Here is a 15,195-nt window from a genome sequence, read left to right on the forward strand (position 1 = left end):
ATGAACAGGTTTTAGGCCTTAGATTAGGTCTAACACCATCTAGTAACTATGGATATAGCTCTCAGCAATTTATATTATCAACATGTCAGTCTTCACGAGATATCTCGATATTGAGAGAGAGATTGCAAATTATACAATAATGTTTTGAGCAAATGAAAGCAGAAAAAGAATAGGAACGTGCTAGAATTGAACAGAAGCGTGCTAAAATTGAAGATAAACGTGTTAGAATGGACCAAGAGCATGCAAGATTTCAGCAATTACATGATTGATTCGAGACGCTTATGAATTTTGTGCAACAATAATTTTCAAGAACTAATCTATGTGGTCCACCAACTCAAATATTATATTTAGTAACTATTTATATTTTTTTAATATAAAAATAACTTATTATTAAGTGTTAAAACTTATATTACCTTATCCAGTAAGTTTTTGAGCATGCTAGTAACCAAGGTAAGAAAAATCTTTCATCAAATGATAGTATTCCAAATCTATGCAATCATCAATTCCACACATTTTAGATTTTTGATACATTTTGAATGTTATTGCATGTATTAAACTTTGTGTTCCATCCATATTGGAACAAATTATGTATTTATAATATTCAATTTATGAATTTAAGTTTGATTTTATTTCTTTTAATATTTTTTATTTAATGATAATAATCAATATTAAAATAAATTTTAAAAATAAATTTTGTTAATTTAGCGACGTTTATACTTAAAAATGCTGTTACATGCAAAAATATAGCAGTGCTTTCTATTATAAATGCTACTAAATTTAGTAATATTTTTTATTATAAATATTGCTAAATTTAGCATTTAACAATATTTTTAAGAACAAACGCCACTAAATTTAACGGTATTTTATGATAAAAATATCGTTAAATTCAGCATTTAAATTTAACGATTTTTTTTAAAAACACCATTATTTTTTTCGAAGTAGGTATAGTCAATATTCTTAGCGATATTTTTGACAAATACAGTTAATCTTTTAATAAAGTTTATAAATATCGCTAAACATAAAAAATAAGTCACTAAAAACCTAATTTCCTTTAATAGCTTTTATTTATAGGAAAAGAATTAAAGATTCTTCTCAATTCTTTTTCATTTTTATCACTTGGTGTATTTAAAAATTTTTTAAGGATATCATCTATAATATATATATATATGATAAATTTATTAATTACTGACAAAAAAGTATTTAAGAAAAAATTTTAAAGATATTTAGAAAAAAATTTAAAATTTTAAAATTTTAAAATATCCATAAAAATTTTAAAATTATTAAAAAATATTCTATAATTTTTTTTTTATTTTTAATTTTTTTAAGGTGTCTATAAACAGTCTAATACTAAAAAGTAGATCACCTTTGAGCCGTAATATTTGTAAAAACATGATCTTGGCAAAAGCAAAGAAAAAAAAGGCGAGATAAAATGAAAAGCAGGTGGACAGAAAGGCATAAATTTCCACAAATTGTAACGTAAATTCCCATCCAAATCTTGTTCTGAAATTCATTCCAAGATCTATCAATGTCAAACTCAAATGTCAGCACGCAAGCATCTCTAACTCTAAAAAAGCATATTTTTTGGATGATTGAAGCAGCGTCACTCTCCCATCACTCAAGGCACCGATTTGTGGGCCGCAAATTTCACAACCATTTTCATACCTTTTCTTTTTATTACATAAATACACTAGTATGTAACCTTATTCGTTTAATCAATGTTAGAAAAAACTTTGTTAAGCAATTTTTTCTTCGAATTTTGGGGATATCATTAATTCCTAATTCTTATTTACTAGTTCATTTCAAGAATATAATTTTTCATTTATCATTGACCAAGCCTGAATGGGCTGCGCTGCGCCTGCTTCGGCTCTTGGTGGGATGACAAAGAGCAGCTTGCTTCATTGGACCATTGCTTGATTCGATGATACTTTTTAGGAAGCGTTTGGGTTGAAAAATTATAGATATAAGAGAAAAGTGTAATTTTCAGAAAAATATAATATTTGAAATTTTTTTATTTTTAAAGTATCTCATTTTTAGATTAACTTGTTTGATTGAAAAAAATCTACATATGTTAAATCTTAAATAATTATTATAATTTCATTGAAATAATAGTTATAATTTTTTATTTTTATGAGAAGATTATTAAAAATATTTTTTGTCAAAATCTTGAGTAATCTTTTTTAATTTTTTATAATAGATTATTTAAAGTATTTTTTATCAAAAACATTTTTAATAATTCCTTCATAAAATTTTATGACATGATTATTTTTAAAGGTATTTTTAGTCAAAAATGTCTCGAATAAAAAAATTTTAAATATGATTATTGAAGGTGTTTCTGACAAAAAATACTTTCTATAATTCCCTCATAAAATTTTATGACGTGATTACTTAAGATTATTTTCACTAAAAAACATTTTGAATAATCTCGAAAAAAAAATTAATGGATTATTGATGGTATTTTTTATCAAAATGTCTTCAATACTGTATTAAAATTTTTTTTGAGATTATTCAAAGCATTTTTTTTTATCAAAAACGCCTTAAGTAATCACCTCATAAAAATTTATAAAAAAAATTTTGAAAGCATTTTTTGTCAGAAACGTTTTCAATAACTCTTTTAAAAAAAAATTTTTTGGATTATTCAATATGTTTTTTTGTGAAAAATATTTTGAGTAATCACGTTATAAAATTTTATGAGGGGACAAAAACGATTTTAATAACTCAATTAATTTTTTTTTATTATTCAAAGCTTTTTTTTTTTATAAAAAATATTTTGAGTCACATTATAAAAATTTATAAGGGAATTATTAAAGATCTTTTTGATCAAAAATATTTTGAGTAACCCTATTCAAAATGATAACAACTATTTTAAGTATTTTTATTTAGATCAAATTTAAAAAATAATGTTATTGTCTCTTCTAAAATCTTAAAATACTACAAAAAAAGATAATTTTTAATTTCGAAATTTTGAATATTATTAAAAATATGTAAGATTTTTTTTAAAATTAAGTGATTTTAAATCAAATATTAAAATTAAATATTTAATAATAAAATTTTAAAAAATATTTAAATTCTCTCGAATTAAACGATACTCGATGGTTTGCCGAAAAAGCTCTTGTTTTCCTTTAGGCGTTGATTGATGGCTTGGACAGCTAGCCTTTTCTTGTTTATGGTAATATTCGCGTTATATACCTAATGTTATGAAAAGGACAAGTTCTTTATTAATCTTAACAAATTTATAATTTTTTTAATAAAAAAGTGGATACCATTTTGAAATAAAAAAATAAATAATAAATTTAAAATTTAAATTTATTAAATATCATCATAATTGGACTAATTAATTAAATAGAATATGAGTTCATTGAAATTGTAATTTTTAAGAATCTGTCCAATACTATTTAAATTAATGCTCATTTGATAATTTTGATAAGCAATTTGGTTGTATTTGAAAAAAAAATAATTTCAAAAAATTTAGCCTGTATTATGCTCTACTTCCATTAATCTGTTTAGCAAGTTGGTCAAAGGGGAGCTGAAATTGCTCCACCAAACCAACAAAAGAATTAGAAAAAAAAAAAATCCACGTAATACAAGGTCACCGTCCCACGCCAACCACCGCCATCTCCATCTAAACAGTAGAAATACCAAAGGTCGCGTTCACACTTGCACATGTTATTTTTTCTTTTTTTATTGTTGTTTTGTACCTGTATTCCCGGTTAGCCTTGATCAGTGGCTAAAACAAATAAAAAATCAATTTAAAATCATAATATTCAGTTTGATTTAAATTTTTTTATTTAATTAATATTAAATTTTAAATTAAAAATTAAAATCAAATCAAATCAAATTATATATTTTTATTAAATTATATATAATTTTTATAAAATAAATAATTATTTTATATTTAAATTTATTTAAATATATTAAAAATTATATTAAAATAACTATAAAAAATAAAAAATAAATTTTAAAAATTGATGAACCAAACTAAATCAATAAAATTTAATTTAAATTGTACTAATTTTAAAAAATTAATTTAAATTCAATTTAAATTTTAAAAATTTATAATATTTTACATTATCTAAAAAAATCAAATCAAATCTTATTCAATTGATTCAACTCGTTATCTGAACTTTTACATTTTTATGCAAAACCATGTTAGCCACAGCCATGGATTTAAATTTTTTTTCAAGTATTATTTATAATATGTAAAAATTATTTGATAAATATTTTCTTCAAATCTCTTATTTTTTAATTTTTAAATATCCATAAATATCTTATTATTTCAATACATGAATCCAACTAACCCCAATTTTTATAAATGTAGAATTCTAATTAATGAAGTTGAGATTTTCAAATTTAATCCTACTTTTTTCCCATGTTTTTTTTTTTCCAAAGACATGGGGTTTAGTTAAAAGGTTTTTTTTTTTATGTCAACAAGGTTTTGAAATACAATAATAGGTTTCAAAATTTTAGTTTTATTCTTTTTTATCATGTATCTATATTACGTTAAGTGTGATACTTTTTCGGTCATTTTTAAAACTTATTATAGAATAAAAATATTTTAAATTTTATTTAAAAATACATATTTAACATAAATATGATAAGTTTAAGATTTTATTTTAAAAATAAATTTAGCTAAGATATATAATATTTTTCATTATCAATTTAATTAATTTTTACTTAATGACGGATCTGAAATAAATTTTAATATTATTTATTTATAATATATTTAAAAAATTATTTACGAATTATTGATTTATCATCAATAAAAAAAATAAAGAGAATTTTAAAGATGTACAAAAACATTTTTTTAATTTTTGTTTACCAATTTTTAAAAATATTCATAAACATCTTATCTATACTTATGGATTTGCCTCTATCTTTAGGAATAGATACTATTTTTAATATTATTATATTTTTTTTTACTATTATCTATTTCATATGTGATTTTATATTTTATATTAATTAAAATTTATCTTTTTCAATAAAAAAATTTTAAATTTAAATCTTAAGTTATTACTTATTAGGTAATCTCAAATACATAATCTATAATTATTTATTTTAAATTATCAAATATAATTTATTTTATTTTAATTTAAAAAATGAAACAATTTATCAATATCTTTTTACCAAAAAAATTTAAATATTTAAAGTGTAATTTCATTCACAACTTCGCATGGATGCCACTTGATGTTGAAGCCGTGTAGATAAAATATATAATTGAATTCAATGATTTAAAAAAATGACGTATAAAGATAAGGCTTATTGATGTTGATAGATTGCCACCTTACAGTCGCATTGTCTTACGTATGTAATGCGACAAACATTTATAAATTCTAATGTCAATTTGAAACTCTTTGCGTTCACACTTCACCTTTTCACACCATTTTTCTTACACTTTTCGACCCTCCAAAAAAAAAAAAAAAACCCAATTTTTAACAATTTCTTTCCAATTTCGGCTCTTTTTTGTTTCTTTTCTTCGTCCTGGATGAAACTCTCTGCTCTGAAAACCCAAAGAACGATTTTATCTTCTTCACTCTTTCCTCCAAAATGAATAACGGCGACAATTACAAGCGGCGACGAAAGGAGATTTCCGACGAAGATGGTTACGATGACGAAGACGATAGCTGTTCCAGTGATCATGAAACCAAGAAGAAAGATTTGAATGGTATTATCACTTCGTTACTGTTGCTTGAAGAGCAAGAAAAGCGAGACCTTGAAGAGCAAAACGAAGCATCCGATGAAGAGAAATCGATTTTGGAGTCAACTCACAAGAGAAAAACTCGAACCATGTTCGAATTTTACTCCAACCTCCAAGATTACTGCTCCGAAATCGATGAAACCGATCGTATAATGAGGAAGAAGTCCCGCACCATGGCGGCCTCAGTCGCTGCCGTTTCCGTTAACCACATGGAAAACCAATCACCCAACAACCATAACAAACAATCCGGGTCGGGTCAGCAGAGGCGGTTATGGGTGAAGGACAGATCGAATGCTTGGTGGGACGAGTGTAACCAACCCGATTACCCGGAAGAGGAATTCAAGAAGGCGTTTAGGATGAGCAAGTCAACGTTCGATATCATTTGCGAAGAGCTCAACTCCGTTATCGCCAAAGAAGACACCACTCTAAGGAACGCGATCCCCGTTAAGCAAAGAGTGGCGGTTTGCATTTGGCGGTTAGCCACGGGTGAACCGTTACGGCTCGTTTCGAAACGGTTCGGTTTAGGTATATCGACATGTCATAAATTGGTCCTCGAAGTCTGTTCGGCAATTCGCAGTGTTTTGATGCCGAAATATTTACAGTGGCCGGACGAGGATTCGTTGCGGAAAATAAAAGAAGAGTTCGAGGGCGTTTCGGGGATACCAAACGTGGTCGGATCAATGTATACGACTCATATCCCGATTATAGCACCGAAAATAAGCGTGGCGGCGTACTTCAATAAGAGACATACCGAACGGAACCAGAAAACCTCGTACTCGATAACCGTACAAGGTGTGGTCGATCCTAGGGGAGTTTTCACGGATGTTTGTATTGGGTGGCCAGGTTCGATGGACGATGATCAAGTGTTGGAAAAATCAGCTTTGTGTCAAAGGGCAAATGGGGGATTATTGAAAGGACTTTGGATTGTTGGGAGTTCGGGGTATCCGTTAATGGATTGGGTTTTGGTTCCTTACACACAACAGCATTTGACTTGGACACAACATGCCTTCAATGAAAAGATTGGGGAGATTCAAAGGGTTGCTAAGGAAGCGTTTGGGAGATTGAAAGGGAGATGGTGTTGTTTGCAGAAAAGAACAGAAGGGAAGTTACAGGATTTGCCCGTTGTATTAGGAGCATGTTGTGTTTTGCATAATATTTGTGAAATGAGGAATGAAGGACTTGATCCAGACTTGAAAATTGAGCTGGTTGATGATGAGATGGTCCCTGAAGTTGCTTTGAGATCGGTAAGTTCGATGAAAGCTAGAGATGCTATTGCTCATAACCTTTTACATCATGGTCTTGCTGGCACTGCTTTTCTGTAATTTACAAAACGAAGTTGGAAACTTACTATTTGTTCCTTTTAAAGATTAGAAATTCATTTTTTTGCAATGTAGCATAACATTATTGTACGGATTAATTGAAAATTTGTTTGAAGGGGATGTGTAAAATTATAAATTGTCCCCTCACAGAAATGGAATGGAGTTGCAGTTTGAGTTATAGTGTTAGATTTACATTTACATGAAGATATTTGTATTCCTAGGTTCCATACTTCTTCAATTATGAAATAAAGAATATGAAAGAAATCAAACATCAAAAATATACTTTTAATATTCAGTTTTATACAAGGTTATATGGAAATTCTTTTCCTGTTTTGAATTTTGTTGTGAATTCTGTAGGTGATATTTGTGCTGTGGTTTATAGCTTTAAGCAGCTTTTATGTGTAAAATGTTTCAAGGCTCAGCTGTTCATCTCTGACTATGGGCACATGGATCATTCAGAGAAAGTTACTGGTCATATACAGAAATCTGGACCAGCATTTTCTTTAGATGATTTGGCAGCTTTTTGTTTCTGCATTTTCTTCTGTGTGAAATGCTGTCTGCCTCTCTGTTTCTGTTGGACGACTTTGAAATTGGTGGCAAAAGGGTGGTGTTTATGAATCCTTCTGACATTGAGTCTGTTGAATTAAATCAATGTGAGGGACCTTTGGGTCCATTTCTATTAGTTTTACCTTGGGGCGGTCCCTTTTACTTATATTTGCATGTATCCTCCTCTCAAGATCAGCTCAAAATCAGAATATGATTCAAGTTCTAACACTGAATGTTCCCAACAAGATTCATAGCGCCTTAAACTGATTAAGATTTTTCCTCTTTTTCTTTTATTAGCAAAAGGACGAAGCTTCCAATATTATTGGTAGCTTTCCGTTGTATCTGCTTATTATATAATGATTAACAAGAGCTTATTCCACTGCTTAGGTTTCCTGGCGGTTTAGTTTCTTCCTGAACTTGATTTTGTGGCGATTTTAATGCTCCATCGTCACCTTCAAGGTCATATCTTGGCTAAAAGAATAGAAAATTAATGGCAAGTGATTTTCTAGATGAACGAAATTCTGGGATGATATGTCAATCTTCATGCCGAACACGGTATAAAGATGTTGAAAAATGACTTCTTAATAATTAATGCAGAAAGATGAAATTGTAAATGGTTTAATTAATGGTAAATATAAAGAAGTTTCTGAAAGAACTTGATTAACACTTGGCACCCAAATGCAACTAAATTGGACAGGAAAGGCAAGTTTATCACCTCATTTCTTGGTTTATCAAACAAACTAAATGAATAGTTTTGTTGTTGACAAATTCCAATTCTGAATATGATATATTCATGGAAAAATTCATAATTCTGGAGACTTCATCCCCAAGTCTCAAAACCATAGAAATGCTGAAGTCCTTGGCGACTTTCACGCCATAATATAGTTACCGGTCAAATCTGTAATCTTTTGGGATGACTTTGAACACCTAAGTTTTAATGATCTGTCTGTCACAGATGATTCTTCAACAAACAAAACAGTACGAAAAATTCTTTTCACATTTAGTCTACCATTCTCAAGGGGAATGATGCCAAAAAAAAAAAGAGATACTTCGGCTGTCAACCCTGCGAATATATGAAATTTTATCAAGTTACGCAAATGAATTGTACACAATTGCCCAGAGTCAAAAAAATGAGAATATGAACTGATTGGTCTGCACAGGCATTTGTAACAGTCGTTAACATGGTTGACATATGCACATTTCCAAATGCATCCAAGGCCTCGGGACGAGGTCACTGTGCATTTTGGTCGATGTCAATGATCATCACGATCAGCTCGGAACGGCAAGGAAAATGTGCAATTGGATTCTCAAGGCTGGGGAGTCAGGTTTCTTGTCATCAAATCTGTAACCTGCAGAAAAAGCCAACATCCCACTGCCTATAAATAATTGACTGCTAATGCTGTAATACTAGTTCATAACGCATAATCAAAGATCGTGAGAAATTGATTCATGCTCGTTGTCAACTCACAATATATGCCACACCTGATATTGAAAACAATGATGCCAACAACGATAAAGTCAAGTAAATAGGCTTTAAACAAATTATAAATGCCTTGTATTTCCTCTAGTTGTTTCTCAAAACTCTCGTTTTCTTCTGCTGCATCATTATTCTTCTATCTGTACGTTCTATATTCAATTATTTTGTGCCTAGATTACCTTGAAGAGCTTGCATGGCAGTCATCGCACATTTTGAGTCATCAAACTCTATGAAGCACAAAACCATGGCTATATCTCCACTCTGCAATTGACTTAATAGGTGAGGCAACTATAGAATACAGAGAACATAAATAAAACTAAATTAATCGAAAAATGGATGGAAGTATGTTTAACATCTAGGTATATTAAGCCATTTGTCCCTGACATTGCTCAAGAGCACTGCATTGAAACGTAAACACAAAACAAATGAATGGTAACTTGTCTAAGCCAACTTGGTGTTATTCTAATAGACTAAAGCATATCAAGAAGCTCTAGCAATAACTTGAAGCTAAATAGAAAGAAAAGATCAAGTAGTAAACTTACATGACCAGGTTCCTTGTGAATAACTTTGATCTCTTAGCATCCAGTAAATAGACAAAATAAGTGAAAGACTAAAATCACCAGAAAGCAATCAGAATTTTGGATATTCAGGCATAATAAAGTTTAATTTTGCATAATATTGTGAAGCACATGTCTTTTCTCTGCGACATTGCTAAAACCTTCTTGGGATGTTGAGAAATATATCCATACAAAAAGAATGCATGGAAAAAAAGGATACCACCTACTTCTCTTCTTGTACAGTCTGTTGGAATACCATCAACAAACAGAAATTTGATTATCCAGCCGCAACTGGGGGACCTTCAGCATTTCTCATGAAGGCAGGCTTTTCATCAACAGCATCAGGAATACCAGGCCTCATGCCTAGTGAACCATCCCGTCTTTGGCCAACTAAGTTTGGATCTTCTGGAGGAGATGGGTTACCCTTTATGCTAGTTCCAGCTGATACAGCACCAAGGGTGGGTTCAGGATTAAATCCAGCACTGCGACTAATGCCTACAGGAGAATCCCATCTTTGGCCAACTAAAGTGGAACTTCTAGTGGAGATGAATAACCCCTAATGGTAGCACCAGCAGATACAGCACCAAGGCTGGGTTCAGGATGAACTCCAGCCCTTGGGCTAATGCCAGGAGCATCCCGTCTATGACCAACTAAATTTGGAACTTCTACAGTAGATGAGTAACCCCTAATGGAAGCTCCAGCTGATACACCACCAAAACTAGGTTTGGGTGAACTCCTGCACTTGAACTAACACCTACTGGAGCATCCCATCTTTGGGCAACTAAACTTGGATCTCCTAAAGAAGATGGGTAAGCCCTGACGGTAGCTCTGGCTGATAAACCACAAAGTTTGAGTTCGGATAAACTCGGGAATTGAAATATCATCCACATCATCTATCCCAGGCTGCAATTGATTTACCTGAATGAAAAGGCCAATTAAAGGAAGGTACATTCCCAGTTATACACCCCAAAGTTATTTAAGAAAATAATATAATACTAGAAATGCTTTACATCTACTCTTTTGAACATCTGAGGAAGCAACATGCATATCAGCATGATGAGATGCCAATGAGGGTGCTTCAAATGACAAGAAGCCAGGAAAGCTGGGCCTTGAAAGACTACCTATTGCAATGAAAGGAAAAAAAAAATTAAACGATTTTAACTTGTTAAGATCAATTTGAAGCCAGGACATGGAAAGCATGAAAAATTACCAGAATATTCATGATTAAAAGATTCTAAACTGGGGAAAGCTTATTTTTCATCTACCATTATTTTCATTGTTAAGGTATGCCATGATAACTACCTCGGTGCAGGGCACCTTACAATCAAGCAAACCCCCCCCCCCCCCCCCCCCCCATCCACAAACTATAATTTTTGAAAAACCATCATTAGTTAAATTCAATAGGTAGCAAATTGGCAGACAATTTGCAGACAATGACCCAAAGGCAAAATTTTTAGAAGCAAACAAGTGAAATTCTGGAAAGCAAAAAAGAAGTAAAAATTATGGGTAAATAAAGCCAAGAGTAAGCACCTCTGTCTGCTGCAGCAGCAGGGTATCTGTAGTAAGGATCCCCATATGTTTATGCAATTCTCAGTCCTTCAACTTGAAACTTGAAACTTGAAATCTGGAACTGAAACCCTTTTGCTTATTAGTTATTACTTCGGATACAAGTTCTGCATTAGCATATGAACTTTTTTCCCTTACAATTTGTTCCATCTTTCCTTGTTACAATTTGGGATTCAAGCTCCAATTCACACCTTTTCTTAGATGCATTTGGACCGACGGCCGCACTCGTCACCCCGTCTTCTTAGGAAAAATGAGAGAGCAATAGTTTTCTAATCATTGTTTGCTGCGAATAAGCAACGAAATTAATTTCGATAATATTAAAAATAAAGATAGTGATAAAATTAATTACGACAGTAGTAAAATTAAAACTAATAATAAGATAAATATTTAGATGTAAATGTAATAATAACAATAAAAGAAAAAGTAATGAAAAGATAAACCGATCATTATAAATATTATATTAAAATTTATGTATAATAAAATTTTTAGTATATTTTAATATTATAATTTAATATTAATTGAAATTTATTATAATACTAGTTTTTGGCACATGCGCGATGCACATGTGATTCTTATCTTTAAAATTTTATTTTAATAAATAATTTTTTATACTATGGTAATAATGATGAATACTAATAATTTAATTTTGATATTTATATAATATAAGTAATATTTGATAAATTTTTATATAATTTTGATTTTGATAACTTTTGATAAAATTTTGATAATTTTTTATACAATTTTGATAACTTATGATATAATTTTAGTAACCATTGATACAATTTTAATAATTTTTGATAAAATTTTAGTAATCTATTAATGTAATTTTAGTACTCTTTTAATAACTTATGATATATTAGAAATCTAATAAAATTATTATTAAAATTTGTATCATTATATATTTAACAATGTATTTCTATAAAAAAGTGATGGTTTAGTTCTAATATTAGATTTTTTTATACAATAACATTATTTTTTAATTTAAACTTAGAAATTTGTTTACTAATTTTTTTTATTGAGTAGGTTTATAGTAAGTTTATCATAATCTCTCAAAATAAAAATTTCAGTTCTAATTTTTTCTAGTAACCAAGATTCAATTCTTGACAACTTTAAGTTTAAAAAAAATTATTAATGATTAATAATTAAGTTATCATTAATTTAATATTATATTATCAATGATTTACTACTAAACTGTTAATGATATACTATTAAATTATAAATGATTTATTATTAAATTAGCATTAATTTACTATTAATTTATAAATGATTTACTACTAAGTTATGACTAATTTGCTATTAAATTATTGATAATTTACTTCTAAGTTATTAATGATTTATTATAAAGTTATAACTGATTTACTATTAATTTATTGATGATTTACTATAAAGTTATTAATAATTAACTAATTTGCTATTAAATTATCCCTTATTTACAACTAAGTTATTAGTGATTTACTATTAAATTATCATTAATTTACATTTAAATTATCAATAATTTACTATTATGTTGTTATATATTTACTACTATATTATCATTGATTTACTAATTAGTTCTTAATTATTTACTACAAAATCATTACAAATTTATTGCAAAATTAACCATTATTCATTATCAAATTATCATTAATTTATATTAATTATCAATTATTTACTGTTAAGTTATTATTGATTAACTATTAAGTTATTAATGATTAACTACTATTAAGTTATATTAATTTACTTTAAAGTTTTCAATAATTAATTATTAAATTATCATTAATTTATTATTAAGTTATTTATGATTTATTACTAAATTTATTAATTAATTACTATTAAATTGAAACTAATTTACTATTAAGTTATCATCAATTTATTACTAAGTTATCAATTATTAACTATTAAATTATTACTTATTTTTTATTAACATGTCATTAATTTACTAATATATTATTATATATTTACAATTATAAAACATAAAATTTAAAAGTTTACTAATAATATAAGAGATAATTTTTTATATATAATAACACTATTATTTTATTCAAGTTTATAAATTTTTTCAAATTTTTATTCAATATATTCATGGTAGGTTTATTCTAATCCTTAAAATGAAAGTTTTGACTTCATTTTTGTTAGTACCCAAGGTTCAATCTTTGGCAACTTCAAATATAATAAAAGTTATAAATGATTACAATTAAGTTATCAATTATTTACTATTATGTTATCAATAATGTATTACTAATTTATGAATAATTTGCTATTAAGTCATGAATGATTTATCAACCATTATTGGTGCTAATTTACCAATAGTTTACTAAAAAATTATCAATAATTAATTAATTTACGATTAAATTATCACTGATTTATAATTAAGTTATTAGTAATTTACTATTATGTTGTTAGTGATTTATTTCTAAATTATCAATGATTTATTATTATATTTTTAATATTTATTATTATGTTATCATTGATTTATTACTTAATTTTTAATTATTTATCACAAAATTATCATTGTTCCACCACTAAATTATTTATGATTCACTACCAACTTATTATCATTTTATATTACAGTATATATGATTTATTATTAAGTTATCAATGATTAACTATTATGTTATTGATTATATACTACTAAGTTATACTTATTTACTTTTAAGTTTTTCAATAAATAATTACTAAATTATCAATTATTTACTACTAATTTATAATTGATTTACTATTAAGTTATTTATTATTTAATACTATCAATTAATATTAAACTGAAACTGATTTACTATTATATTATCATTCATTTACTATTAAGTGATCATTGATGTATTACTAAGTTATCAATAAGTAACTACTAAGTTATCACTTATTTTTTGTTATCTTTGATTTAGTATTAGTACTATGTTGTTATGCATTATAATTATATTATAATTAATTTATCATTAAAGTATTATACATTTATTATTGTATTATTATAGATTTACTAAAAAGTTATTAACGATTGACTATTAAATTATCATTCATTTACTGTTAAGTTATTACTAATTTGTTACTAAGTTATCCATGATTACTACTAAATTATATTGATTATATTTAAGTTTTCAATGATTAATTACTAAGTTATTAAGTATCCACTACTATATTATCATTAATTTATATATATCCAAAAAATAATAATTATAGTGTATGTTAGATGATGTAATTCGTAAGGTAGAGAAAGAAAAAAAATAAAAAGTTCAAGTTTAAATGACTTGAAAAGCATGAGTAAATAATTTTAATTTACTATCAGTAGTTTAACATGTAATAATAAGTTAAAATCATAAAATTTTATACTAATGCAAATGCTAAAACTAAATTAACTAATCATATACAATATACATTAAGTCAACATTTCTAAAATATTCTTCAAATTTTTTTAGTTCATGATAAAATAATACATATTAAGAGAAGTTTTATTACCGATTTGATTGAATTATTAGTATATATATTTTCATACCTATTAGCGAAATACAATTGTATATAAAAGATTAAAAATTTTAAAGTGTTTTGTCAGCAATAAAAATAATAAAATTTTCCTTTTGTTTTTATCTTTAAGTATATAATTTTGGGTAATAATTTTATTATATATAATAAAAAAATGAGAACAAATTTACTAAATAAAAATAAAAATTAAATAGACTACAATTTTAAAAAAATATTAAATTTATAATAATTACTTTCATATTCTTCATAAAAATTTCCTTCAACTAAACAAAAAGATGGTATATTTTTAATTATTGCTTTATTATTATTACCATCATTTAAAATAACTTTTTTGATATTTTGATACCAATAAGCTTTTCCATTTGGAAAGAGTAAAGAATATTGTAAGGAATCATAACAACTTAAATAATATTTAACTTTATACTATCTTTCTAAATGAGTATAAACTATGACATCTCTTTTAAAAGAAATGTTTGAATTGTTTCCTTCAACCAATATAATAGCATGATCAATAAATGAATAATTATGATCTTATTGATTTAGATTAACATTTTTGTAATACAAATTTCAAAATCCTCAAAAGAAGAT

General features: G+C 27.0%; 1 pseudogene across 1 annotated transcript; it reads right to left on the bottom strand.

Annotated features, from left to right (window-relative positions):
• Positions 1 to 8,471: 8,471 nt before the first annotated feature.
• LOC111302992 (uncharacterized) lies at positions 8,472 to 11,402 on the bottom strand (annotated as a pseudogene). Its single transcript, XR_016326567.1, has 5 exons — positions 11,349 to 11,402; positions 11,122 to 11,221; positions 10,602 to 10,712; positions 9,214 to 10,509; positions 8,472 to 8,906 (listed from the first exon to the last, which is right to left on the bottom strand). The product of XR_016326567.1 is annotated as an uncharacterized LOC111302992 (transcript).
• Between the last annotated feature and the right edge of the window lie 3,793 nt (positions 11,403 to 15,195).

Source organism: Durio zibethinus, chromosome 13 (assembly GCF_047325235.1).
Source record: "Durio zibethinus cultivar Kanyao isolate XHJ-2024 chromosome 13, ASM4732523v1, whole genome shotgun sequence".
In the NCBI taxonomy this organism is placed as follows: Eukaryota; Viridiplantae; Streptophyta; class Magnoliopsida; order Malvales; family Malvaceae; genus Durio; species Durio zibethinus.